This window comes from Lygodium microphyllum, chromosome 18, assembly GCF_053477565.2.
Source record: "Lygodium microphyllum isolate KBCC chromosome 18, Lygodium_microphyllum_v1.1.10, whole genome shotgun sequence".
NCBI lineage: Eukaryota > Viridiplantae > Streptophyta > Polypodiopsida > Schizaeales > Lygodiaceae > Lygodium > Lygodium microphyllum.
This window is the reverse complement of record NC_141152.1, coordinates 66,042,923-66,068,636: the sequence shown is the minus strand read 5'-3', so window position 1 is coordinate 66,068,636 and position 25,714 is coordinate 66,042,923. Positions and strand designations below refer to the sequence as shown.

Sequence of the window (25,714 nt, the reverse complement as noted above, 5' to 3'; positions counted from 1 at the left end):
TGTCTTTGGTTTTCGTTTAACTCCAGCTATAGACACCATCATGACCGCTTAAGATTCTAGCTGGAGCGAAATGAAAACCAATTTATATCGATACAAAAGCCTCTTAGGGTGGTCTAGGGGGAATGGGGAAGAGAAGACAAGGTGGGGCTAACACCATTAGGAGGTACCATCGTTAATAGGCACCCATCCGTTCTTGGGTCCTGAGCAAGATGCCTTATTCGTCCACTTTGCAATTAGATCATCTGTGCCTCTTCCATTTTCTCAGATGAACAGTTCTCTGACTCATTTGGTGCACCTGTAATACCTTCATCTTTTATTTGGCCTCGGGTATTCATGGTCATGTTGCCCGTGTTTGAGGATTACTATCATGGCAGATCTCTTCCATAGTTTCAATGGACCTGGTCCTCCTTGATGTGGCTGCTCCTTTGATGGATATTGTTAACTCTACTCCTATTGTGCCGCCGGCATGATGTTTGTGTGCTAGGTTTTGGTAGCCTTTTGGCATAGTGGCCTCCATACATTAAACGGGACTATTCATACTCTATGACCCATATGGTACACATCCGTATGGATTTGTATGAAAAAACAGGCGCATTTCATCTTCCGCATTTGGCCAAAGTCACTTGTTGCACATTTTTAGCCCGTTTTTGCCCACTTGGCACTTTGGTGCCCATTAACACTTACAAGTTGCCACTTGGACCATTTGGAATTGGATGCCCATTGCCACCCCAGCCCCCTTGGATCCCATGCTCTAGCCTTGGATGCTCTTTTTCCATACTCTTGAGTCTTCTTTCTTCTTCCACCTTGGATTCCTCTCTTCTTCCACTCTTCTCTAGCCTGTAAAAGGTGCTCCTCCCCTCCATCCTTCCATACTAAATCAACAAGCATTCTCAAGCCTCTCTCTCTTCAAGCAAGCTATCTATCTATCAAGATTCAAGCCTATCCCGATTTCTATCCCCTCTCTCTCTAACGTTCAAGCCTCTCACTCTTCCTCTCCTTCTCAAGACTCAAGCCTCTCACTATCCCTTGGGCCTCTCTGTCTTGAGCCTCTCTCTCACTCTCCCTCTCCATCGGCATCATGACTCGTGAGAAGCATGATGCCTTCAATTTGCACGGTATCCTTGTGGAGAGAAACACAAAGTCCCAACTCCCACCATTGGATGTGCAAGTATTGCGGGAAGTGCTACACAAGAGGTGCGATCCGACTTCTCCAAGATCTTTTCAAGATTAGGGGCAAGTTGCTCTATGCAAGGAAATCCCTCAAAACATCATGGATGAGATTCTTGCCAAGATGAGAGGGTGATCCATTAGAGGAGGAGGAAGTGGCATATCAGCACCAACACCTATGCCTACTAATGTGGAAGCATCGAATGTGGGTGTATTTTCAACTGATGTGGGTGAGGCCTCTACCATTGGTGGTGGGGACTCCACATCTCCATCCGGTTCTAGTGAAAGACAAAGAGTGGAGGCTCATGTGGCACTAGAGAGGCAATGCTTTCTCTCAAGCTCTCGATCATGTGTGTGGATCGGTTGCTTTCTTACGGTAAAAGCCATTGCCAATGTGAGTCCATGTGAAGGATGGACTGGTGTCACATACAATAACATGAGAAAGAAAAAGATTGATGAAGAGGAGAGGATTGATAGATCCCTTGATCCTATTCGGGCTGCATGGACAAAATATGGTTGCTCCATTCTCATTGATGGATGGAGTGATTGTAAGAAATGGGGCATTATCAATATACTAGTCTCATGTCCACTCGGCACTTACTTTTTGTAGGCCATAGACACCAACAAGAGGGGGAGGAAAATGACGGGCACATTCATCTATCACCACATTCGAAAAGCTATCATTGAGGTATACATTGTCTTTTAAATTTATTTCTTTCATAATGTTTGATATTATAAATTATAATTTAATGACCATGATTCTTGAACTTTGAAGCCTCTCTCTCTCTATCTCAATTCTCTCGTCCCCCTAAGCCTCTATCTCTCTTGATTCTTGAAAGTTAAATCTTTGAGGCTCAACTCTTTCTTTCTCTCTCTAAGTATTGTAATTTGTGGTTGTAGATGGGCCCCTCGAATGTGGTGCAAGTTGTTGACCAACAATGCATTGAATTGTTGACGCATGGGCTCTTTGCTTGAGACCGAGTTTCCCACGATTGTGTGGACTCCATGTACCCATGGAGGACATCGGGAAGCTCAAGTAGGTAAAGAGGATGGTCCACAAAGCTACATTAGTTGTCACCTTCTTCATAGTAAATGTGAAGGTGTTGGTGATGTATTGCAAGCATAGCACATTCGAGTTGAAGAAGTCTTCTTCAACTTGGTTTCCTTATATGTGGTTATTGCTTGAGTGCCTTTGTGAGGTGAGGTCTGCCCGGTGGTGCCCACTCTATGGAACGAGTGGAATGAACATGAGATAGAGGAGGAAAAAGCTACACAATGCTTGTACCTCAATGAGTAGTTTTTGTAAAAAGTTCATGCCATTGTCATTGTTATGACTCTCTTTTATAGGGTGTTAGATATGAGTAATTGCAAGGGATCCACCATGGGCCTTCTCGTTCACTTCTTTAGAGTAGCATTGGTGGAGGCATGTGCTTGCATGGTGATCACAGAGATACAACGTGCACATGTTCTAGAGATAGTAAAGAGGAGATGGGCATGGATGCATAAGCCCATCCATGGTTTTGCAACATTGATACATCTAGCCTACAAGTCGTGTCAGTCGTCATAGACAATAGAGAGCTCCATTCAAACCAACTTGCATATTTGACTCATGTGGTCCCCGTGGATGACCATAATGCAGTGCTAGAGGAGCTACAATGCTATGCAGATCAAAGAGGACATATGGCTTTTTCTTCTTCTAGTAATTGGAGGAGAGAGTCACTTGTGAAACCTCTATTATGGTGGCAAAACTTTGGATACACATTGGAGACCTTTCAACCCTTAGCCATGAGAGTCCTTGCTCAAGACTACTCTATGGGTGCATGTGAGAGAAATTGAAGTGCCCATTCTCTTATTCATATGAAGATTTACAATCAACTTAGTATACAACAATTAAAGTGGCTAGTATATTGTCGCACTAACTTATGTATGATGAGAGCTATGATGAGCATGGGTAGTCCAAAGCAGGTAAACACTTAATTATAGAATTTAAAAGTAGTTGTTTAAAACTTTAAAATTAATACTTTAGTATTTACAATCTTATGTGCATTGTCTAGGTGAATTTTGATACATTCAAGTTGATGGGCGACACTCTTCCGAGTAGACATCAGTAGGTGGATGAGGAGGAGATGATATTTGCAGAGCTCTATAGAGAGCTTATAGCAGAAAATACTCATGATGCTCGGAGTTCGCTTACTTATGGGTAAGGAGTTTGAGTAGGTAGCAATAGGGGTATGGTCATTTGGTGCCCTCTAACATTGAGGGGTGGTTCAAGTGGCTTGTAGACATATGTGAGACAGGGCTCTAGTAGCTCCCATCCCATGCCTTATGATGACATCCCCCCCTTGTCTACATAGTCGGCACCTAGGGAGCCATCATTTGATGATAATGGTACCCTCATCAATGAGGATGAGTATGAGAGTGTCTCATCATCCAATGTTGAGGAGTCATCTTTAGGCTCTCTTGATGAGCATATGCATGGTTTTGATGATGATGATGATGATGATAGTGATACCTCATCATAGCCTTCTCTCTCTTTCTAGTATCTACTATCATTGTATCCACTTAGCACTATGATCCATCATCCATGTATGTACTAGACTCTAGTTGTATCACATGTTGCATGCAACGCATGTGATTGTGAGGGCCAATGAACACATGTTTAAAGTGAAAATAGCAATGTCAATACAAAATAAAATGTATTCATTTTATTTTGTAATGACATTGTTATTTTCACTTTAAACATGTGTTCTATCATTTAATGATTTGTAGTTTCTTTAAAAAGTAAGGTATTTTTTTGTACTAATATCGTACCGTACCATATAAAATCATAAGGTACCATTTTTTATCGTATCATACTTTTTGTAACTAACAACCATGTCTTTTGGCTTGACTTGTGAATTATTAGGATTTTTATGGCTAGCCAAAAGGTCTAATGTAGATACTTTTACTTATTTAATCTAACCTTCTTCATAAAGAAGAAGAGGAGTAACGCAGAGTTAAGAGGGAGTGCGCAAAGTGCACATAGGGAGTGGGGAGTCCAAGGGCTGGGGATGGGGGAGAGACAAGGTTAGCAAGACAATGAGATAAGACCTTCTCCATGTCACACCAAGAGATGCATATTACTAAAAAGAAAAGATTCAACTCTTGCTAAAACAAGTCTCTAGCAAAACCTTAGTAAATATATGGCTTACTTAATCTCACACATGCACACTACAAGTGCCTCTACGGCAATATTATTTACAAAAGGAGAGCCTTGTGTCTATTGGGTTTCACTCACGCCTACGATCACAGAGGAGTGTTGGTGATCAGTAGGACACTGGGGCACTTTTTACTCTATGTATGAGAGGTTTTCTCCCCCAGACTTATTCTCTTCTTTCGTATGTGTCTATGTTACACACTTACAGGCACTTATCATATTCGGGTGTGGACACCCCCTACAACCCTAAGATTTACGGGTTGTACTTTGTACTTTGAGCTAACACTCTTTCAATCTATTAGATTGGGTGTCGTGCTTCACTCTCCACACTGTCTGCTGCACTCTCAGCTGAGCTTTGATCCTCTCAACCTCTCACATTTGGTATAAGAGCTTCAGCTTCTTAGCTCGGCTTGTGTAAAGTCCGCCACCTGCACCGCCAGGTCCACCACAACAGTGCCCAATCAGTGGCAGCTCCTGCCCTTACCCTGCTCGCCAACGCTAATGCTGCCCGTCTCCTGCAACCTTCCCCAACGCCAGCAGTCCGCCTCCAGCGCCGCCCACGCCTTGTGCCACACCTGCCTCCAGTGCGGCCTGTGCCTGTACCAGCGCTGCCCTACGGTCTGATCTCGTACACTCGGCCTTGAGTGCGCCACGAGCCTCAAGCTTACACCATCACCACTGGCACAAGCTGTTGCCTCCAAAATAGGCAGCTAGGAGACAGAGGTACAAGTTTTTTTTATTAATATTTTATTCTAGATTCATCTTTGCACAAGGGCAGGCACAAAAATCTGAATACGTGTTTGGGACACGATTGATGTAAATTTCTTGGCAAATAAGTCAAGAATTTTGGGGCTTCTGATCTTTGTGGAGACATTGGCAAATGTATTGCAGTCTCAGATAGAGATAGACTGTTTTTGACAAATTTGGGGTAAAAAGTTTTGGGGTATTTGCTCATACAATGTTACCGAGCATTGAGTGCACCTTGGACTGTGTGCATACAGACAGTTTTGACAGAGTGTACCTCAGCATACTAATTGCAGCAAGCTATTTGCTGTAATTTCTGGAAATTTCAGAGATTTTGAGGTTGGTTTAGCTTGGACATTGCTCTTTTTCCTTCTTTTGGTATCAATTATCACGGAAAATCAGGGAGGGGATGTATTTACCTATGTATCCAAGGAGGACAGATTGGATGGTAACAACTACTCACTTTGGTCCTTCATGATGAAGAATGTGCTAGTTGCAAAACATCTTTGGGACTATCAATGGAGAAGAAGCTAGGCCCGGAGTTGTGGCTCTTGCTACTCCTCCAGGAGGACGTGGACAAAAGGCACCTCACCTTGTTCAGCCTATTCCACTTCAGCCACTTTCCCAAAGATTAGCAGCTCAACAAGCATGGGATACACAGGATGCACACGCTTTGTCATTGATTGCATTGGCAGTTTAGCGGTCCATCATCCCTCACATTTGGTCTGCAACTTCTTCACGAGAAGCTTAGCTAACTTTGGAGCAGATGTTTGCTCGTAAGAATGAGGCCTACATCTCTTTCTTAAGGAAAGAGCTTGAGACATTGAAGATGGATGAGGATGATTCTATGCAGGATCACTTGAATAAAATTCAGGGTTTGCATGAGCAACTTATGAATGTCGATGAGTACTACTCAAATGCACATCTGATATCTACTACATTGAACTTGTTACCTACTTTGTACTTAGCTTTTCATATGGCCCTAAACCTCGCCATAAGGATTGCCCCATGGCCGATTACTTTTCTTCAGTTAGTCAGTTTGCTTCTAGAGGAGGAGCAAACAAGAAGAAATAGTGGTGTGGATGCCATAGCCTCTGAGCAGGCTTTTATGGTAAGACAAAAGGGCAAAGGCAGCCAAGTAAAGAATGCTCTGTAGAGCTCTAGAACTTCAGGTACTTCACAGGCTAATAAAAAACAAGGGGGCACGTAAGCCAAGAAGGAAAAATGACATTATTGCAAGAAGTCAAGTCACTATATCATTGAGTGTAGAAAGCCCATTGCTTAGGAGAAAAAAAAGGAGCCAGGAATGTCTGTTTCTGATGCTCCTTCCATTGCTATTGAGTCAGTGTCCTTTGTTGGAGATAGGGACTATTGCTTTTACACATGCAGTTATGACTCTTCTTGGGCTGATAGAGCATTTAGCTCTACTAAGGATGCATGCACTCGGTTTTTTGACAGTGGTGCTTCTAAGCACATCACATCTCGCAGAGATTTATTTGCTTCTGTTGGTGAAGCTCCAGTTGGAAAGTCTGTACGGTGTGCAAACAATGCATGATACCCTATTAGAGGTATTGGGGAGATTGTGCTCACAGCCATTGATGGCTCTATTCTCCGCCTACAGGATGCTTTGTTTGTGCCAAGTATAAAGAAGAATTTGCTCTCTATTTCTTTTTTGGCACGTTGTGGATTCCAGGTCACCTTTGATGATAACAAATGCATGGTGAGAGATAAGGAACACATGACTTTGGTCTTGACTAACACTTTTTGTCATCGGTTATATGATTTGGATACTCTTTCAGTTAATGAGTCAGCGTTTTTGGCATCCGCTCTTGCTCCTGCTATGTTACAGGTAGAGTTATGGCATGCTCACATGGGGCATGTGAACTATGATAGCTTGATGCTCTTAGTGTACATAGATGCTAGACTGATTACCTATTTTGGAGAGACCTCCTGAGCACTTGTGCGAAGGATGTATTTTGGGAAAAATGCATCGGTTTTTGTTTCCCCGTGATGTTGCTTTTAGAGCCACAACCAAGTTATAATTAGAGCATTCAGATATATGTGGGCCTATGTAGACAAAGTCATCGGGTGGATGTTACTATTTTGTGACTTTTATTGATGACTTTACTCGCTTCTACTAGGTCTATTCTTTAGTGAAAAAGTCAGAAGTGTATGATGCATTCTTGGCTTTTGTAGCACTTGTTGAGAACCAATCTGACTGTAAAATAAAGACTCTCCACTTGAACCGTGGGGGGAATATATGTCCTCTATGTTGAATTGTTTTTTGAAGCAACAAGGCATTGTTCATCAATTCACTATTGCTTATACTCCACAATAGAACGGGGTTGTAGAGAGGAAGAATCGGTCACTCATAGAGATGGCTAGATGTATGCTGAAAGCAAAAAGCTTGCCATATAGTTTTTTGATGGAGGCCGTTATGTGTGCTTGCCATGTTTTGAACAAATGCCCCACTAAAGCATTAAAAAATGTCATGCGTTTTCAGGATTGGAACAGCCAAAAACCTTCTGTTGGGCACTTTCGTACCTTTGGGTGTCTTGCATATCGACACATTCCCCAGGTACTTAGAAAAAAGTTGGATAACAAGGCTGTAAAATGCATTTTTATGGGATATAGTAGTGAGAGCAAAGGCTACAAACTCTATGATCCCGTCTCTAAAAAGGTATTTGTCATATCAAGCTGCCCATAATGTATTTGAAGGGCTGCTGCCCATTTCATTTGGTGATTCAGCTGGAGCTTCAGCAAGTGAACTTAATGTTCAGCCATCTGCTCTGTTGGAAAATGCAGAAAATCAGCCATTGACTGATCTGAATATTCAACAAAGTGTCGAATCTGAAATTCAGCAAGAGCTTGTGGAGAGTCAGAAGGCAAGAAAAATGCCTAGATGGTATTTACAGACTATGAAAGATAGTCATCGGGATGCATAGTTGCCTCAGTACGACGTATGGTATTGTCTGTATGGTACGATCCGTACGATACATATCCATACGAATTCGTACGTAATTTTGGGCCTATTTGGGTCATCTCGCCTACACGTCCCGCATTTCCTGCATCCCCGCCTTTACTCCTGCGCGTTCCGCCTATTTGCATTGCACTTTTTGGGGGTGTGGGAAGTCTTGGATATCTCATTCCACCCCCTTTTGCAGCCATGCACCGCTACCCGAGCACACAACCCCCCCCCCCCCTCCCCCTCCCCCTCCCTGAGCCCTCTTTGGATTCCTTCCAGCTGGCAACCCTCTCTTTGACCCTTGACTCCTCTTTGATTGTTTGAACTTTGACCCTTCTCTCATCTACAAAAGGTGCTCTTGTCCTCCATGCTGTGACTCCAATTCAGCAAGCACTTACCATTCTCATCTTCCTCTCTTGGATCTTGATTCTTGAATGGACTTGTCACTTGTGATTTGTCATTCTCAAATCTCATCTCCCATCCCCTCTTTCCCACACCCTATTGAAGAATTTGCCATTCTCAAATCTCATCTCCCACCCCTTCTATCCCACACCCTATCAAAGCATTTGCCATTCTCATCTCCCATCTCCTCTCTCTCACTCTTGCTCTTTCAATTTTACCCCAACCCTCGGTCCTCTCGAGTCTCCCTTCCTTTCAACTTTCAAGACTCAAGTTTCAAGAGTCGAGACTCAAGCATCTCTCTCTCTCGGGCCTCTTTATCCGTCATCAGCACCATGACTCGTGAGAAGCATGAGCCCTTCAATTTGCATGCGATCCATGTGGAGAGGGACACAAAGAAGTCCAACTCCAACCATTGGACACGCTATTGCGGAAAGCGCTATACAAGTGGTGCAACTCGGCTTCTCCAACATCTTTCCAAGACGGGGGGGCCAAGTTGCTCCATGCAAGGAGATCCCTCAAAACGTCACGGAGGAGATTGTCGCTAAGATGAGAGGGGTATCCAAAAGAGGAGGAGGAAGCAGCATATCGGCACCAACTCCTATGCCTACTAACAAGGAAGCATCAAATGTGGGCGTATCTTCAACCAATGCAGGAGAGACCTCTACCATTGGTGGTGAGGGCTCCACATCTGCATCCGGCTCCAGTAAAAGACAAAGAGTAGAGACTCATACAGTGCCGGAGAGACAATCCTCTCTCTCAAGCTTCCGGTCATGTGTGTGGATCAGTTGTCTTTCTTAGAAAAAGGCAACGACTTTTGCGGACATTGAAATTTCATGCATGGTGATTAAGTGCAATCTTGCATTCAATATCCTAAAGCAAGAGCAATGGAAGAAGATGGTAAAAGCCATTTCCAATGTGGGTCCATGTGAAGGATGGACCGGTGTTACATACAATGATATGAGGACGAAAAAGATTGATGAAGAGAAGGAGAGGATTGATAGAGCCCTTGATCCTATTCAGGCCACGTGGATAAAATATGGTTGCTCCATTCTCACTGATAGATGGAGTGATTGTAAGAAACGGGGCGTCTCATGTCCACTCGGCACTTACTTTTTGCGGGCCGCAGATACTAGCAAGAGGGGGAGGAAAACGACAGGCGCATTCATCTACCGCCACATTCGACAAGCTATCATTGAGGTATACATTGCAATTTGCCTTTTAAATTTGTTTCACTTTCTTTCATTATGATAATTGAAATTTGATTTATGCATAACTATCTATCTTCCTATTCTAATAATTAATTTTTCTCTAGTATCTATGATCTATCTCGATTCTCTCTTTCCCCCCCAGGCCGTAAGGCCCCCCAACCCCCATCTCTCTTCATTCTTGAATCTTGAAAGTTGAAAGTTGAAAGTTGAAAGGCTCAAGTTTCAACTCTCTCTAGACTCTTTCTCTCTCTAGCCTTCAACATTATGATAATTAAAATTTGATTTATTCATAACTATCTCTCTATTCTAATAATTAATTTCTCTCTAGTATCTATGATCTATCTCGATTCTCTCTTTCCTCCCAGGCCGCAAGGCCCCCCAACCCCCATCTCTCTTCATTCTTGAATCTTGCAAGTTGAAACTTGAAACTTGAAACTTGAAAGGCTCAAGTTTTAACTCTCTCTAGACTCTTTCTCTCTCTAACCTTCAACTTCCAAGTATTGTTAGTAAAAGTATACTAGTAATTTGTAAATTGTGGTTGTAGGTGGGCCCCTCAAATGTGGTGCAAGTTATTACCGACAATGCATTGAATTGTCAGCGCATGGGCCGTTTGCTTGAGGCCGACCCTTACGATTGTATGGACTCCATGTGCAAGTCATTGTTTGGACTTGCTCATGGAGAACATTGAGAAGCTCAAGTGGATGAAGAGGATGGTCCGCAAAGCTATATCAATTGTCACATTCTTCACCATAAAGGTAAAGGTGTTTGCGATGTATCACGAGTATAGCACACTTGAGTTGAAGAAGCCTTCTTCAACTTGCTTTGCTTACATGTGGTTATTGCTGGAACACCTTTATGAGGTGCGGTCCGCGCCTTGCACCAGACAATGGTGTCTACTCTATGGAATGAGTGGGATGAGCATGAGACAGAGGAGGCCAAAGCCATGCATCGCTTCTGCCACCTTAATGAGCAGTTTTGGCAAAAAGTCTGTGCCGTTGTCATTGTCGTGACTCCCTTTTATAAGGTGTTATATATGAGTGATTGTGAGGGGTCCACGATGGGCCTTCTCATTCACTTCTTTAGAGTAACATTAGTGGAAGCATGTGCTTGTACAATGATCATAGAAAGACAATGTACGCATGTTTTAGAGATAGTAAAGAGGAGATGGGCATAGATGCATAAGCCCATCCATGGTTTTTCCGCATTGGTACATCTGGCCTACAAGTCACTAGCGGTCATGGATGATAGAGAGTTCCATTTGGACCAGCTTGCTTATTTGACTCGTGTGGTGCCAGTGGATGACCACAATGTAGTGTTGGAGAAGCTAGGATGCTATGCAGATCAGAGAGGGCATGTGGCTTTTGCTTCTCCTACTTGTTAGAGGAGAGAGTTACTTGTGAAGCCTTTATTTTGGTGGCAAAACTTTGGATATGCATTGAAGACCCTTCAGTCCTTAGCCATGAGGGTCCTTACCTAGGATTGCCCTTCAAGTGCATATAAGAGAAATTGGAGTGTCTATTCTCTCATTCACACAAAGAGTCGCAATCGGCTTAGCATATGACAGTTAGAGCGGCTAGTCTATTGCCGCACTAACTTACACATGATGAGGGCTATGATGAGCGCGGGTAGTCCGAAGCAAGTAAAGTTTAAACATTTAACCATAACATTTAAAATTTGTTGTTTTAAACTTTGAACTTTGAAGTTTATACTTTACAATTTAGACTTTAGTATTCACAATGATCAATCTTACGTGTATCACTGCATTGTGTAGGTGAATGTTGATACATTCAAGTTGACGGGTGACACTCTTCCGAGTATACATCAGGAGGTGGAGGAGGAGGAGGAAGAGATGATTTTTGTAGAGCTCTATAGAGAGCTTATAGTAGCAAATACTCGTGACACTCGTAGTCAGTGTGCTCGTGGGCGAGGAGTACATGTAGATGGTAGCAGGGGCATGGTCATTTGACGCCCTGCATCATCGAGGAGGGCTGGTTCGAGTGGCTTGCGGACTTATGTAAGGCGGGGCTCTAGTAGCTTACATCCTACGCCTCATGATGACATCCCCCCCTTGCCTACATAGCTACCGCCTAAGGAGCCATCATTTGATGATGATGGTAACCCCGTCAACACTGAGGATGGGTATGAGTGTGTCTCATCATCCGATACGGAGGAGTCATCTTCAAACTCTCTTAATAAGCACTTAAATGGTTTTGATGATGATGATAGTGATGCCTCATCATAGATTCATAGGTCTCTCTCTTTTTGTATTAGATATACTAGATTGTAGTTGTATCGCATGTTTTGTGCAGCCCATGCGACCCTGATGGTCACCCTCATGTATTCATCTTATTATGTAATGAAATGGCTATTTCTACTTTAAACATGTATTCTATGATCTATCATTTATTTGATTTATGTTTTTTGTTATTTAAAAAATCATCTTAAAAATTTTTTGTACTAATATCGTACCATACCTTATAAAATCATAAGGTACCATTTAGTACCGTATTTTATTGTACCGTATTGTATCGTATCTTTCGTACTTAACAACTATGTCCGGATGCACCTATGGCTGGTTGTACTAGAAGGCAAGCTCGTATGCATGATACTGCACATACCATGGAGTTTGTTATGGCAGCAAGTACAGTTGATGATGAGGAGCCTGAATGTTTTAAGGGTGCACAACATAGTGTGCATTGGATGGCAACAATGCAAGCTGAATTTGATTCTATCATTAAGAATCAAACATGGAATTAAGTGTCTTTGCTCATTGGGAAGAAAGCCATTGGAACAAAATGGGTCTACAAACTGAAAAGGAATTGCAAAGGATCCATTGACAAAAGGCAAGGCTTGTAGCTAAGGGCTATGCACAGAAGAAAGGCATTGACTACGAGGAGACATTTTTTCCTACCTCTCGAATGACTACTATCAGGTCTATGGTTGCTTTGGTTGCCCATTATGGATGGTACTGTACATGAGTTAGATATTAAAAACTACATTTTTACACGGGAAACTTCATGAGAAGTATATGTATAGCAGCCCATTGGTTTTGCAGTTGAGGGATCCGAACACTTGGTTTGCAAGCTGAAAAAGGCTTTATATGGCTTGAAACAAGCTCCTAGAGCTTGGTATGCAAAAATTGATGTCTTTTTACTTAGCCAAGGGTTTATAAAGAGCTCATCTGAGTCTACCCTTTACGTAAGTAAAGAGAGGGGAGCCATGCTGATCATTTGTCTATATGTTGATGACCTATTGCTTACAGGGACATATATTGATCAAATTTCAGCATTTAAACAAAATTTGCAGCAAACCTTTGAGATGTCAGACTTAGGATCTTTGCATTATTACTTGGGCCTTCAGTTCATACATGATGCTAGAGATATTGGTTTATCATAGTCAAGATACATTGGTAAACTTCTTGAGAAGTCTGGCTTACAAGATTGCAAGCTAGTCTGTACACCAATGGAACCTGGACTAAAGCTGTCATTACATGATGACAGTGATCTGTTTGATATACACACATATGCTCCAGCAGTTGGATGTCTTATTTACCTATGCAACACTAGGCCGGACATACAGTTTACAGTTTCAGCCCTGAGCAGATATATGCATCAGCCACGCATGTCACATTGGCAAGCTGTTAAGTTTGTCTTTCGTTACCTGCAGGGTACTAGATCTCTTGAATTGCTTTATGCCAAGGGGGGACCACTACAATTACATGCTTACCGTGATTCTGATTGGGCTGGTGATTATGGTTCACGTCACTATACTAGTGGCAATTGTTTCTTTATTGTCTCATCTTGCATATCTTGGCTTAGCAAGAAACAATCCATTGTTGCCACATCGTCATGTCAAGTTGAATACAAGGCAGATTTCACTACCACAGTTGAATGTGTATGGATTAGATGCTTGGTAGCTGATCTGGATGTATCTGTTACGGAGCCTACTCCTTTGTTCATTGACAGTCGGAGTGCCATTGTAGTGGCACGGAACCTAGTGTTTCATGCACGCCCAAAACACATTGAGATACATTATCACTTTGTCAGACAGAGGCTACATGCAAGTGATATCAGCCTTGTCTATTGTCCTACCACCGGTAATGTGGCAGACATCTTCACCAAAGCTCTTCCTCGTGACAAATTTGAAGCATTTCGCAATGCTTTAAATTTGATCTCCTTTGGTGGTGGGTGATCCTTGTACTTTTGATCACTCTTCACTCTAGGGGGGTTTGTTGGTTTCACTCACATCTACGCTCATAGAGGAGTGTTGGTGATCAGGACACTGGGGCACTTTTTAATCTTGGTACGATAGGTTTTTTCCCCCTAACTTATTCTCTTCTTTCGTATGTGCCTATGTTACACTCTTACGGGCACTTATCATGTTCAGGTATGACCACCCTCTACAACCCTAAGGTTTAACAGTTCTACTTTATACTTTTAGTGTACACTCTTTCAATCTATTGCATTGGGTGTCATGCTTCACTCTCCACACCATCTAATGCACTCTCAGCTGAGCTTCGATCCTCTCAGCCTCTCACAGTGTCCATCATGATGATTCTATAAATCCCATAGGTAGACGGTTGAGTACTGTAGTCGGAGTAACTACTTTTTTCAAGGCGAGAGTAACCACTTTTGCCAGAGCTGCAAAAGTAGTTGTTTGCAGCTACTAAGGCCAAAGCAGCCACTTTTACTAGAGCTGCAAAGTGTGGCTGTCTCTAGAAAGGAATTCCTTGGATGAAGATGGAGCCTCGGGGGTAAAGATACTCCTCAAAAAGAGCTCATTCCCATGGCCATAGTTTCCTTTGTACGTAGTACGAACTGGTTTGTACTATACAGTTCGTACCATACCGTACCGTACGAATTCGTACCAAAAAACAAGCACTTTTTTTTGGGGGGGTTTTTTGTGTGGTTGTTGGTGGTGGTGGTGGTTTGGGTTGTTGACTATTGTTGTTGTGGTGGTGGTGGTGATTTTGTAGCCTTGATCGATCAACCAAGAAAGGGGGTGGAAGCTTGATTAGACTCCTCATACATGTTTTGTTATGATTTATCCTAGAGCCAAAGGCCATACATAAGGTATTCAAGCAGTTCCAAACGTTTCTAATTGATGTCCCATCATTTTTCACAATATGTTAGTGTCATCAATAAATAAATTCAGCACCATTTGAGAATCATCAAGTAGCTTAATCCTATTGATTATACCTTTGTTCACAGCTCATTTTGCACCACCCAACCCAATGCATTAGTACACATTGCTAATAAAACTAGGCGAGAGATAGCTTGGCCTAATGTACCTTCTGAGAGTACACGAATTAGTGAATGTACCATCGGTAGCTACTTTAGCCTTAGCAATGCCAAGCAAAACCATAATAAAATTCATAAATCTTTTACCAAAACCTTTGGTGGTTTGTTTGGTAACTGTTGGTCTCACAGGTCATTTTGGCCTCTTGTAGACGTTAATAAAACATCTCATGTCATTTCATCTCTCTCTCTCTCTCAACCTTCTCTCTCTCAAGCATACATGCCATTCATGTATGATGTATCCACTCCTATGTATGTACTTGTAAGTTGTAGTGCATGTTGCGCATGCGGCATATGCCATAGAGGTTTTGGCGTGTTACCCTCAAGTATTCATCTTATATACTCCAATAGCATTGCTATTTAGACATTAAACATCTGTTCTATCATCTATAGTTCAAAATAATGAAGTTATTTTTTTTGTCGTACTAATATCGTACCGTACCTTATAAAATCTTAAGGTACCATTTAGTACCGTATTTTATCGTACCGTATTTTTCGTACCTGACAACTATGCCCATGGCAATGCTAGAGCTGCACTGTGGCTTTGCTAGAGCTGCCTTTGGAGCTACAAATCACCTTCCGCTAAAGGGCTTACTATCTTGGTGAGCAATACCAACATCAATTGTGTGTTTGAAAGTAGAAAAAGCTAACATATATTATACAAGGAGATTTTTGTGATTCTATGGATTATGTGGGACGGCTAGGTGCAGAATTTGATGCTGGTTGTGATGCAAAAAGTCAATGTAGCAATGCGTTGGCTGCCTCTAGTGAACTTGGATCAATAGCTGGGTAATGTGGCAATGCTACTAATTTTCTTTGTAGAATGATTTGGATGCAACTTGTTCAAATTGCGTTCTCTTTGTTTTTGTCTGTAGCTTTGCTTTAGCAACTACTAAGGCCTCTTCTGTGTTGTGGAGATGGGCTTGTGTAGCAGCCAGGTTTGCACGAAGCAATATGCTCTCTTTGTCTTGGCCACAGTTCCGCCACAGAGGTGTGAAGAGAAAGCTAAGGAGAGACTTAAGAGTTTTACTAGAACAAGACTAGAGAAAAATTGTGGCAAGCCTAGAATACATTTGTTCGTAGAAGTGAGCACTGAGTGCCGAAGTGGCACTCAATCAAAAGTGGTACAGTGACCATGACCCAACTTGTTTCTCTCAAGAGGGGGTGGGGGTTTTAGGCATACTAGAGGAAAACTATAGTGAGACTCACGTGAGGCTTGGGAAAATGTGTGTGAAGTCTTGTAGTAGCATGGGGTGTGTCCCAAGCTCGCATCGAGCATTATGCTTTCTTCTTCTTGACCACAACTCCGTCGAAGAGGTGCCAAGGGAAAGCTATGGCAAGACCTGAGAAGGACACGTGGTTTTGCTAGAGCTAAGCTAGGGAAAGGTTGGGATGATACTGGAGTGTGTCTCTATTTGTAGGATTGAGTGCTAAGTGTCAAGGAGTGACAAGGACTCACACACACACACACACACAGAAATTAACATCTTCTAATATCAAAATCGGCCTATGAGACAAACCATGTACAATGTTGATCGTCACTAGATATCAAAGTGTGATGTGCTAAAGGATGATTAGTGATATACACGAAAAGAAACTAAGGTGATGTATAAGACAAAATGATATCCATGTAGTGATACAATAGGAGAATGAAGCACTACATGTTTTGTGTGGCTGAATAATACCCAGGTATCTAGTTCCACCCAGTCAAGAGCGGCGGGTAGAGTATGTTATGCATCCCTAATGAAACACTATGGGGGTAGCATCTGGACTAATCCCTCAGCTTTGTGAGGTGCTGCTTGTGTTGTTGGCAGATCTCTCTCATCTCAATCACCCCTCTTTGTGTATGTGTTGTGTAGCATCTAGAAGAAATTGGCAAGCTATGACTAACATCCCCCTCTTTGCATAGTGTTTGCCTATAGTAATGATGTGGGAAGCCTTTGAATCTTGTCGAAAGAACTGGCCCAAGCAGCATTGGTCTAGAGACTCCGTGATTATTTTGAGGGAGGTGTCTTCTCCAAATAGCGTGGGGTATCTAACTCAAACTATGCTATAGGCTTTGCATGTGTAGATATAGCACTCCTCGCTCTCCATCTCCTCCTGGCATAGTTTGCAAATCTACTCAGATCTAGGAATATGGGCTGCTCTCCCAATCCCAATCTCAAGATGATGAGAGGATATCTTGAGCTGGTCAATGGGACACCCGCATCTCATGTGGATGTATATGTCTAGGTATCCAGGTCTCTCAATCAAACCATCTGTTGTAGTCCTCATAAAGTGATCCTTGTAATATGACATTTTCAGGGGAAGGGCTGTCAGGGTGAAGTTCATGTGTGCTATATGTGCAGCTGGTAAAGATCCTATTGCATGACCAAGTTCCTCTTAGTGTTGGAGAGGTGTATGAAGGGGGAGTCACAATCATACAAAAAGGGGGAGTCACAGCTACATGTGCAGCTGGTAAAGATCCTACCACATGACCAAGTTCCTCTTAGTGTCGAAGAGGTGTATGAAGGGGGAGTCACAGTCATACAAAAAGGGGGGGAGGTGGTTCATGTCGATCCCATACCCTACGAGCCATTGCTCAACCCGTGCATACCATGAAGTCTAATGTCTGTCCTTAGCTAGCTTCCTAGAGGCCTCAAAGGCTCTCCTAGGCAGTTTATCTGGGTGCATGCCATGTACTCTTATCTATGAAGCTAATTGTTTGAAAAAGGGCCTCCATCATCATGGGGGTGCAGCAAACTCGGATCTAATGATCTCATGTCGTACTGATGGGTTGCTATGAATCATCCGTGAGAGCATGATGATCTGTGGTTTCTCAATCTGTGCCCATAGGTATGTAGCCAGGCCAGGGGTTGAAATAAGTGCACCATACATCATGGTTGGTGCGATCAATGTGTCAAATAGCCACCTGCATGTGCAAGGCTCCTAGAAATGTGTCTACTGGCACTATCTCTTCATCATGGCCAATGTTGTGTATCCTTGTGTGAGTCAATCTCTAGCTACTTGTGCCATGGTGAATCTCCCAATAGATGTAGTGAATGTGACCCCTAAGTAGACATATGAGTCTACAACCTCCACCTATCTTACTCCTAGGGTGAAGAATGATCTCCTCCTCACTAGGGCTGAGGTGTGGAAGATCAGGATCTTGGTTTTCCCAAGATTAATTGTCAATCCACACTGTATGCACAAGTCATGAAGGGCATGGAGTTGTTGTTGTAGACCCTCTTGTGAATCAAAGTCTAGAACAATATCATCAGAATAAAGCATAATAGAGACCAATATACCTACTATCTCCACCCCATCACCTCCTCCTCGTGTGATGTATGTCTTCTATCTCATAAATGTGGAGTCCAAAGAGTGTAGAGGAGAGGTGACATCCGTGCTTCACTCCAATGGTGCTAGAGGCCATGCCAACTCCTACACGGTGGTTCAGTATAAATATAGGAATGGGAAGATTTGAACCTAGGTCAATGGGTTAATAATATAAGTGGCTTACCACTAGGGTAGCCACTTGATTACATTAAAAAAAAGAATGGGGCTAAGACAAAGAGAGGCATAGTGAGAGAGAGACTATAGTCTGAGTAACACATAAAATTAGAGTGAGTGTCTAGGCATGCACAGAGGGAGTGGGAGTGCAAGGGGTGGGGAAAGAGGAGAGATGAGGTTAGAGAGACACAAAGCAACTTACATAAATGAAAGAGAAAGATACAACTCTTGCCAAGGAAGTCTCTAGCAAAACCTTGGCAAATATAATTCTACTCAACTTTCACACAACACACTACAAATGGCTCTACAAAAATACTATATACAAAAGGAAGTGGGTGCGCTACTACATCCATTATCATGACCCTTTAAAGCCTGTAAGGTCGGTGGCTAGAACTCCTACTAAGGCCAAAGCAACCACTTTTGCCAGAGCTGCAAAAGTGGGCAAAAGTGGTTTTCTATCAAAGATATTCCTCAAATGAAGTTGGGGCCTCCAAGCTAAAGGTAAAGGTACTCCTGGTTAAGCAAAAAGGCTCGTTCCCATGGTGTTGCTAGAGTTCAACCATGCTCTTATTGGAGCTGTCTTTGGCTATCAGCCTATCAGTAGAGCTGTGCCACAGCTTTGCTAGAGTCGCATCCTAGAGGCTATAAGACTTTCAGCTTGTGTTGGCCTACAATGGAACATGACATCTCCACTCAACCCTTAGCCACCAATCCAAGTTTTGCATGTTAATGAAGATTGCTGCTTAAAACTGTAATGTTGCAACACAAGAAAAGTTTGACAATTATCCTATCTTTAAGACAACACTAAAACTTCGAAGGAAACGGTCAAGCCATTCTAATGTGAATCTGTATGTATGGGGCAGTGTATAAGCACTTTGATGATTATTTCAAATCTTCAAGTTTAATTATTTTCAATGATCAATGAGCTGCTTTCTATTTCTATTGTTAATACTAATTTGGAGATCATGTTCTATAGTTTGTAATTTCTTTTACATAAAGAACCAACCAATAATGTACAAATTTGTCTCATGGATTCAACTAGATGTCACAATAGAAAAGGTTCTTGGACGAAATGCCTACATTGTGGAGGTTCTTTCAGAATGGAGTAAAGCATATTTGCCCCCACTAGAGCAAGATACCAGGTTTATTGCAAAAGCAAAATGGCTCATTGAAAAAAAAATATTTTGCATTGCACAAGAGGAAAGAGAGATCTCTGATGACTATGAGCATCAAGCTATTCAATCAAACATTGATCGATGTCAAAATGAGCTGCTTTTCAAACGGAAATGCTATATTGAGGACATGAGTACCCTTATTGAGGATGTCCACAGAGCAGTTATGAACTTTGACTATGTTCAGGTCTGTGTCAGTTTGGATGAAGGTGTTTCAAAGTTAGTCATTTGTAATCAATACTTAGTACTTTCACATTACTTTACCTATTATTCTTGTTCAACCTAAACCTGCGATATCGTAGAGTAGCTCTAGTCCCGTCAGCTTTTTGAAATCTTGCTTCTTAGCATTGAAACCTTATGAATATGTGGGCATACATATGTTTTCAAGCTTGTTGCTAACTGGATGGAAGGGGAGTGTTTAAGTGTGATACACTCAAATTATAAAAATCTGGTGCATGAAACAACGTGACTGCCATCCTACCCAGCATGATGTTTTATATATATTTCAAACTAATAACTGAAATACTAAAAAGGTGACTAGCTAGGCACTGTCATGTTTCCCAAGTAGAATGATGAAACATCTATCTAGGAAACAACGGACAATTTAAAATACTAAAAAGTCTCTAGGGATTTGATACAATGTGGAACTGATTTGGGGATCAATACATCCCAATATGTCTTTCATCTGTCTATCACGCATGGATAGGCTGAAGCGCCGAGGTAGGGTTGCTCAATGATGTACCAATATCATCTATATCTTTTGGTGGTGCCTCAAGGGGGAATGTGAACAAAAAACGCTCAGCACCGTCACGTCGCAAGCTCTCCCGCCCCAACAATTCGCACCCGCCCCAAGATCGATCGCGCCCCTCGCTGCGTCTGATCGTTCCCTCCTGCTCTGTATGATCGCCCCGCCTGGCCTTTTCCCTTTCGCCTGGCCATTTCCCTCTCCATGTCTGCCCAGGCATGACTGACCCCCCCAGCCCTGACATTTCGCTACACCCTCCCCCCCCCCCTGCCCCGACAATTTGCTGCCCCCCCCGGCCGGCCGCCCTGCTGTCCACCCCCTCCCCCCCCCCCCCCCCGGGGCGCGCTTCCTCCATCCACAACCTCCTATCCGTCCGCGGTGTATCAAAAACAGCAGCGTTTCCGACCCCCCCCACCCTCCAGTTGCTCCCGCGACCTGCAACAAATTTTCTCCCTCAGGTAGCACCACGACGTGATTGGTAGTTCTCTCAGAAGGGATGCGCAATGGAAACCTCTAGTCAAACGCCAGCGCACTCAGCGAGTGCCCCCCAATCAAACACCTTGCGCGTCGTCCTCTCTGAGGAGCAGCTCTTAGCCGTCCGAGCTAAGGAGCTGGAGCTAATGGAAACAGCCATTTATGGTCAAGTAGTAGGACATTTCCCAACCGCTTCACTCCACGCTGCGCATCGGCATAGCGCAAATCATGGAGGCGTTCCTAATGGACCAAGGGATCTTCATGGTCCGGCTCAGTTCGACGGACACAACTCACAAGTTACTCGCCAATTCACCTTATGTGTCCATGAAGGGGGTCATCTACATGGTTCCTTGGTACATTGGCTTTACTATGGAGGCGTTTGCACTCCACAACAGGTTCCTTCAGCACCCCATCACCCTTCTTTTCCCCAACGTGGCGATAGAGTATCACCACTTGGTGGAAAACTTTGGACGGCTCTTCGACACTATCCTTCCCACGTCTTTTGCGGATACAATGATAGCAGGAGGAGTCCCAAAGGTACGGGTGGCAATGAAAGAGGTCAAGAATATCCCACAGTTCCTAGAGATTGAGACAGGCGGACACTCCTTTAGATAGCAGGTCATTGTGACTGGGCAACCAGGGCAGTGCCTGCGCTGCCACGACTTTGGGCATCAGGTAGTAGTTTGTATGTGTTTCGGAGCCAAGGCACGGCTCTGCCGACAGCCCGTAGGTGGATGTTGATGGCTTCACACGGGTCCAGAGATGACAGAGAGGGAGATGGCAGGGGGGGACGCAGCTAGCTCCTCAGACGCCCCCTCGGCAAAGCACTCCACAACCCCCCCTCCCTATCCGTCCCACCTGGCAGGACTGCAACACCCCACATCCTCCACCCGCGCCACAGACTGCCTCGCCTGATTCCCAAAGCCCCCTCACCCACCCACATCCCCCCCAACATCCCATGCCCTCCCCGCCACTGACCTTGGCCCACAACCCCCCCTTTCCAGGGCCACTAGTCCCGCCCCACACCCACATGCATCTCCGTCCATCCCACCATCCCTTGATCCTCTTACCCCCCACCACTTCCCCTACCGAGCATCCCCCCTGATCCGCACCCGGTTTAGGTGATCCCCCCTAGACCCACCCCCCCCTCCCACAGGAGGTGATGAGCCACACACACCTACCTTCTCCTCACACCAATAGTCTTCCCCCTCCCATACAGCCACCAGCTCATCCGCTCCTGCCGCCCATCACACCTTCCCGAGACAGGCACAGTTGTTGCCATAGGAGTTCTTCCGCAGTGGCCCGTAGTCCTACCTGAGAGTTGCAGAGCACGGAAAGTTCCCACTACCTCTTGAGGTGGGGATCTTCGTGGTTCATAAATCAAGGAGGGGGAAGTTCCATCTACTAGCACCACCGGATAGACCAAACTATGCCTTTTTTCTTGAGTCCTCTTACTCAGGGGAGTGGACGACTACACAGATTGAGGAGGAGTTGAAGAGTCACGTGGCGAAACACATCTCCCAGTGGATGGGAGATGAAGGATTAGCACTGTTTGTACAGTAATGGCTTGGTTGCATAATGGACATTAACTAGTGGGCTAGTGTCGAGATCCCACACTTGAGCATTTATCTTTTGAGCCCCTCCACAGTGGAGAGCTGCGAGGGATGTGATCAAGTGGGCCCTGGCACAAGCAGCCCGTTTCTACCAGTGTACAAAGTCACAACTCTCAGCATGGCTGATAGATGCATTGATAATACCACCTAGAGCATCTATCACCCCTATGGTCCGGCCGAGGGCCACCATGGGGGATTCGAGTTCCAGACCGGCGGCAAAGCGTACTTGCATGCCTCACAGTTTCTCCTCCTCATTAGCAGCATCCACACTGAACAGATGCCTGTTCGGTCAGAGTCATAGGTTTCCCCTGAGCTTACACCTTGCATCCTAGAATGTGAATAGTCTCCACTACAGTGGGGCACGTGGTTCCAGGAAGTTGATTGTTCAACAGGAGTTGCAGCCTACCCTTGCGGGACGGATCGACATCTTGCTTCTACAAGAGCATAAGTGCACTTCCACCCAGGCCCAGCGGGTAGGGAAGGTACTTCCAGGCAGCTCACACACTTACTAGGAGCACGCCATAGGTGCCCATGGCAGGAGTGGAGGCGTATGTACCTCGATTGGCCCGAGTCTCACCGCCTGTGTACGAGACCACAGGACGATAGTGGCAGGGAGGGTTCTATGGATCAGATTGGAAGGACGATAGTGGCAGGGAGGGTTCTATGGATCAGATTGGATATTGGGGACTCGTACATTGGAGTCCTCAATGTCTATGCCCCTACGGAGGTTAGGGCATGCAGCAAGTTCTGGGTGGAGATTGCAAATGGACTCCCAGAGGTGGACTCCTGGATCGTTGGAGGAGACTTCAACAACCTGGAGGCTTTGGAGCACCAATAGGGCAAAGGCAAAAACTATCAAGGCATGGCTGGGGAGGAGCAAGAGGCATGGGAGGTATTTTTTCTGGCAGTCGGAGCACGTGATGCCTGGAGAGACCTTGCCTTCCACAGGAGGGAGAGGTCGTTGGACTTCTCTTGGGGATACAGGCAGCTAGGTGGAGTCTTGCTGGAGTGGTTGGATAGAGTTTATGTGGGAGAGTGGGGAGGTTCTCGTGGAGGCTAGATTGAGCAGTTGGTATGCACTACGTTGTCTGATCATTGCCCAGTCCTCCTGACACTTGACCCCCCAGCATCCGCCCTAGACACACGATACTATCGGATTCCTGACTCGATCTATAGGAGGGAGGATGTGATGAGATAGATAGAGCAGATCTGAACCAGAGAGTGGGATAGGAGGGACCGGATGGTAGAGGAGGTTGCAGAGGTCCTAGCCGAGTCGAGAGTAGAATCTGCCAAGTGGTAGGCATACAGGCCAGGCAACAGAGCTGGAAGAGAGCACTCCGGCGGGACCTAGCAACCACGCATAGATTATTATAGGAGGCATGAGGGGATCCTATCCTCCACGCACAGGAGGTGGGCGCACGAGCAGCCATTGCTGCCCTAGAGAACAGACGCTTGGAGTTCTCTTTCTGAACCTCAACAGCGTTCTCGGCGCGGAAGGGGGACATGATGTGCAGGGAGTTCTTCCAAGTGCACTATCCTTGCACCGCAGGAGAGCAAATACGCAGCCTTCGGGATCAGTATGGGAAGACTCGTACTAGCCCAGACGAGGTGATGGAGATTGCCACCAACTATTACACACACCTTTTCCAACAAGAGACAGCTTCAGCTAGAGGACAGAGATGTAGATAGCAAGTATGGGATCACATCCCATCCCTCGTCACAAAGGAGATGAGACGCTCCCTCCTACCCTCCTTCACAGAGAAAGAATTAGAGGAGGCTTTCCATACACAGGATGGGCAGAAATACGCGAGGGAGGATGGCCTTTCTAAGGCCTTCACTACCTACTAAGAAGTGGTAAAGGACCCCCTAGTGATGGCCTTCCAGGAGATTTTCACTTCAGGAAAGATGCCAGGGAGTCTCTTGACAGGCCTTATTAGTCTTCTCTCCAAAGGGGGAGACCAGTTGGAGCTTTCCCAGTGGAGACCGATTACCTTATTGTTAGTGGCCTATAAGGCACTGGAAAAGATGATTGATAGGCGACTACGCCCCATACTTCTAGACATCGTCCATGACACACAGATAGGCTTTGTCCAGGATAGGAGATCCCTTGACAATATATTTACCTTCTTAGAGGCGACAGAGTGGGCTCAGCATAGTGGGCAAAGACTGGCCGTATTACTCTTGGATTTCGAGAAAGCTTATGACAGGGTAGACTAGGATTTCCTAGAGGGCACCATGATGAGGTTGGGATTTCCCCAGGTTTGGATTCCCAGAGTCTTCGCCCTTTACAGATCAGCTACCAGCAGGGTTCTCATAGGCGGAAGGCGAGGGGAGGAGTTTCGACTAGAGAGATCGGTTTGACAGGGCTGTCTCTTGGCCCCATACCTATTTCTACTCTTTGCAAAGGTAGTCTCACTTCCTCAAGTCACGTGTGAGCGGATTACGCAGCCTCCGACTTCCAGTGAGAGGAGACTGAGTTGTTAGACTCAAAGTATGCAGATGATACAGCCGTCTACATAGAGGACGATGAGTTGATGCTGGAGAGAGTGAGGTTGGCTCTTGACGTGTTCTATTCTGTAGCAGGAGAGAAAATCAATCTAGCGAAAGTTGGTTGGTTTGCTCACAGACCTGAACTCTAGCACGAAGTGGGGCGTCCACCTGGGATTTAGATGGGTGAGCAGAGGGTAAACCCTCCGGTACCTGGGTTTCTAGGTGAGACTCGACATCGCTCCTACTCAGTAGTTTCTTCATGTCCTTGATTCTATTCAGAGGAAACTGACCTATTGGAGCACAGCTCGCCTTTCACTAGCCGGCCGAGCCCCAGTGGTTAACCAAGTCCTCCTAGCAACGGCCTGGTACATCGCCTTGTGTTTTAGAATGATGCATGATATCTTTAAAGTTAAAACTTAAAATGATTTGTCCTTGTGGATTATATACCTTGGTTTTAACACTCCACATGGATTATGAGTAAAATATTTAAAAAAATTCATGAATTTTAAATTTTTAAATGCCGTTCCCATTCCCACGTCCCCATTCCCTAGGTTTGGCATCCCTGTCCTCGTCACCGTCCCCATCCCCGTTCCCGTTTTCCATTTCATGTTTCTATGTGATAGAGCACATGTTTAGAGCTAAAATAGCAATGTCACTTAAGTTAATAAGATGAATACACAAGGGTAACAAGGCAAAACCTGATGTGCAACGTGCTACAAGTAGACAGATAGGAGTATATACATGATACATCA

At 44.5% G+C, this 25,714-nt stretch overlaps 1 protein-coding gene across 2 annotated transcripts in view; it reads left to right on the top strand.

Annotated features, from left to right (window-relative positions):
* Positions 1–25,714, top strand: part of LOC148020974 (uncharacterized) — a 251,506-nt gene that overhangs the window by 193,545 nt on the left and 32,247 nt on the right. The gene's annotated exons all lie outside the window — the stretch shown is intronic.